Genomic DNA, 3928 nt, shown 5'->3' with positions numbered 1-3928 from the left:
GCAGGGTTTCTTTGGAGAAATTGGCTGCTTACAACATGAGACTGTGAACCACAATAGCTGCTTGTATCACAATAGAAAGAGGCCACTAGACATTATATTTCACTAGATTAAAGACCCATGCCATCTATGGTCTTGCTAAAGGCATTGAACTTGAGTCTGATCAAGCCTTTCACTCTAGCTGCCAATTTGCTGGAAATTGGAAACAGAAGACAGAAAACAGTACAGAGGAACATGCTGAACGGTGTCATGAATATGTAATTGGCAAACTTCACTGGGAAAGCAGACAGGTCAAATACAGATCAAATGTAAAGAAAGCGGGGGGTAGAACACATAGATGAAAGGGATTTAAATGACAGAATTTAACGGACAACAATATAGTGGCTTGGGATGCACATTTGGGTGGCAAAACTATAAAGAAATGAGGAATTTATTGCTATAAAAGTCAAGATTGTGATTCCTTTTTTGAGATAGAGACAGGACATATAGAGGGGTGATGTGGTTTGGCTGTGTCCCCACCCAAATCTCATATTGAATTGTAGCTCCCATAATTCCCACGTGTTGTGGGAGGGACCCAGTGGGAGATAATTGAATCATAGGGTGGTTTCCCCCATACTGTTCACATGGTAGTGAATAAACCTCAGGAGACCTGATGGTTTTATAAGAGGTTTCCGCTTTCACTTTGCGCTCATTCTCTCTCATCTGCTGCCATGTAAGACATGCCTTTCTCCTTCCGCCATGATTGTGAGGCCTCCCCAGCCACATGGAACAGTGAGTGCATTAAACCTAGTTTTCTTTATAAATTACCCAGTCTCAGGTGTGTATCAGCAGAGTGAAACAGACTAATGCAAGGGGCTTCTGAGATAATTGGCAAAGTTTTATTTCTTGACTTGGCAGGTGATTTCAAGAGTGGTATTTTGTGTGGCTCTCTGTATCTATTTATTTTAAAATAGGTTAAGATTTAAGCAAAAAAGGGATTTTTTATGTACTATATATCCAAGTATTCCAGGAGTAGGTCATAGAATTGTCTGAATTCCGGGGTTCAAATGATCACACTAGGATGGAGTCTTTTTCTCATAATTGTTTGACTCTCTCCATGGACCCTCCCCACATTATCTTCACTTGTAGTCATTCTCTGTTGGGATGGGGGGGGGGCCTGACAGATCCAGGCTATGTGATCTTTAAAGCTGGTAGCGCCAAAGAAGCCATGGATATAAACAACCCCTTTGAAACTTCTGGACAAGATTGGAAAAGTAGGAGTAGGAGAGTGATGAGGAAAATTGAAGGCACTGATAGAAGTGATGAAAGCCCATATCTTACAAACATAACACAATTGACTCAAAGGTGTAAAAAGATTAGGAATGAAGAATAGAAACTAACCACAACGTGGTGCCCACAGGACTTAATCAATTGTCTGTACGTTCAGTTGTAAAGGGAACAAACAAAATTCACAGATTTTGTGTAACATGAGATATGATTAATACTACACTTAACCGTTTGTGACAAGAAAATTTATTTTTTGACTTTTGTGTATATTTTTTGGGAATTGTGTATAAAAGTAAGAAAATATTTAATAAATCAAAAATTATTTGGGAAAATTAATGAGTGATAGGTGTATAAGGAAGGGTCTCCTAAATAGGACATTCTTACCTTTTAAATCTGATATTAACTGGATCAACCATGCCTCCTCTTAACCCTTGGAGCTTCTAGTTGCAGCAAAATACTAAGTCTGGTAAATTCAGCATTGTTCTATGAACTCTGTAAACAAATTTGTAACTGACAGTATATACTTAACAATCAGGATTCTAGTAAATTCAGATGTTGGCCTTCGGAGTTCTCTGGGGCCAGTAGCTGCCTGACCAGGGGCCCGGAGCCACGGGCTTAGCTGAGGACCATGGGCTCAGGGTCTAACCAGCAGTTTATAGGTGGCTGCGCCAAGGCAGCAGAAGAGGCACCCGAGGAGGCGCGGGAAGATGCGGCCCGGGCGGGCGGCGTACGAGCCTCAGCTGCTGCATCTGTAAGTGGTTCAGCGTGCGCATGGGGTTCTGCTTCCTGTCCATGACCGCCCGCGCCCGGGTCGCGCTCAAACCCCTAGTGGACGTCTTTGTGCACCAGAGTAAGCTGCACTTGAAAGGCTTCCTGAGCTCGAAGGAGGGTGAGGCTGACTACCTTTTAAGTAGTCAGCCACGGGTCTGGAATCCATCCGTGTCACCGGACCAGTGGGGCGTTCCGTATTGGGAGTGAGAGGTGGCCAAAGGGGAAGAACATGCAGAAGCGCAGATCGGACGTCAGGTGCTGCAGCTGTGGAGGTCTAGACCATCATGCCAAGGAATGCAAGCTGCCACCCCAGCCCCAGAAGTGCCACTTCTACCAGAGCATCAGTCATACGGTAGCTTCATGTCCGCTGAAGGCCCAGCAGGGCCCTAGCGCACAGGGAAAGCCAACCTACTGTGGGGAGGAAGAAATCCACAGCCCTGCCCTGCTCCCGGAGGCACAGAATTGAGTCACAATGGGTGGGGGCTATTCTTTGCTATCAGGAAGTTTTGAGGAGCAGGCAGAGTGGAGAAAGTGGGAACAGAGTGAACCGGGGGTACTTGGCACTGCCATGTGTCTCAGACTGGGGTTCACACCGTCACCCTTTCTTCCCTCTGTTGGGGGAAAGGGTGAGTCAAAGGAGCTCCAACCATGCTCTATCCAAATATAAGTGGGAGTTCTGGGGGCAACCAGGACGTGGGAATCACCCTACAACCTGCATGCTTTATCTGAGGCTCCATCTCCAGAGTTTCCAGGTTTTGAAAGTGGCCTGGATAGGGAAGTTGTTTTCCTTTTGAAGAAGGATATGCAATAATTCCCATGCCAGAGTGAAATGATTAAGGATAAGACCAGATTCACGGAGCCCAGCCACTACATTCTGTGAAAGGAAACCGCTCAGGAGTAAGGCAGTGTTTTTTTTTTTTTCACATCTTGTATCCTCATACCCACTTTTGGGATAGGGTGCTGGCAACTGTCCCAAGCAATGGATAGTGATGATGGCAAAAAGGATGTTTGGGGGAGCAACTGCAGACCTGCTCCACCTATGCTTACCCCCACCCCATTCTAGGCCAATGTGATTTTATTTGCTCTCTTGGATACTGCACCTTGGGTCCCACTTTCTCCATGATGTCAACTGTGAGCAAATGGTGTATCTTGTGCATTTTAACTTTTTTTTCCTTAATATAAATATTCTGGTTTTGTATTTTTGTATATGTTAGTCTACGGCCCTCATTTCCTGCACTGTGTTCTCAGGTGCGTGAGCAATCTGTGATAAGAGAGCAGCAGCTCCAGGTCTGCTCAGCAGGACTACTTTTCGTTTTTGCCACTGTGGAGAGCGATTACTTGGAGTGCACAGACTATTGAACTACCTCATTTCTGCCAATGAGAGCTGGCTTTTCTGCCATAGTATCCTCTTGAAACCCCCTCTGCCTTCAACATGTTTTAGGGGAGACTAGGTTTTTAACTGGGTTGTCCCATGACTTGATTGCCTCCTACTGGAAGATTGAGAATTAGTCTAAACAGGAAATGGTGGTACACGGGCTAGGAGAGGCTGGGCCAGCTGAAAGGCCCAGAGAGGGAGCCAAGATTAGGTGAGGGTTATCTAATCCTAGGGCACAGGATGTGCTTTACATCCCAGATCCATTCTTCACCAGATTAGGCTAGGCCTACTATGCACGACAGGGTATGTGTGTTCGTAAAACTGGAGTTGGTGAGGATACGTTTTAAGACCAATACCCCTGTACTTAATCCTGTACTGTTGAGGGATAGATATATGTAGTAAGGTATCCTTAACCTTTCAAAATTCTCAGGTTCCAGGGAGACACATAAACGAGGGCTTTGTGGTGCCTGGGCCTGTGTCCTGCCCTGCTGCAGTAGTGATTAATAGTGTCACGGTAGC

General features: G+C 45.4%; 1 pseudogene; it reads left to right on the top strand.

The window, feature by feature from the left end:
- The first annotated feature begins 1891 nt into the window (after positions 1-1891).
- LOC126932931 (protein lin-28 homolog A-like) lies at positions 1892-2500 on the top strand (annotated as a pseudogene).
- The last annotated feature ends 1428 nt before the right edge of the window (positions 2501-3928 follow it).

This window comes from Macaca thibetana, chromosome 12 (genome assembly GCF_024542745.1).
Source record: "Macaca thibetana thibetana isolate TM-01 chromosome 12, ASM2454274v1, whole genome shotgun sequence".
NCBI lineage: Eukaryota > Metazoa > Chordata > Mammalia > Primates > Cercopithecidae > Macaca > Macaca thibetana.
The sequence above is the reverse complement of the archived record's forward strand: the minus strand, read 5'-3'. Positions and strand labels throughout refer to the sequence as shown.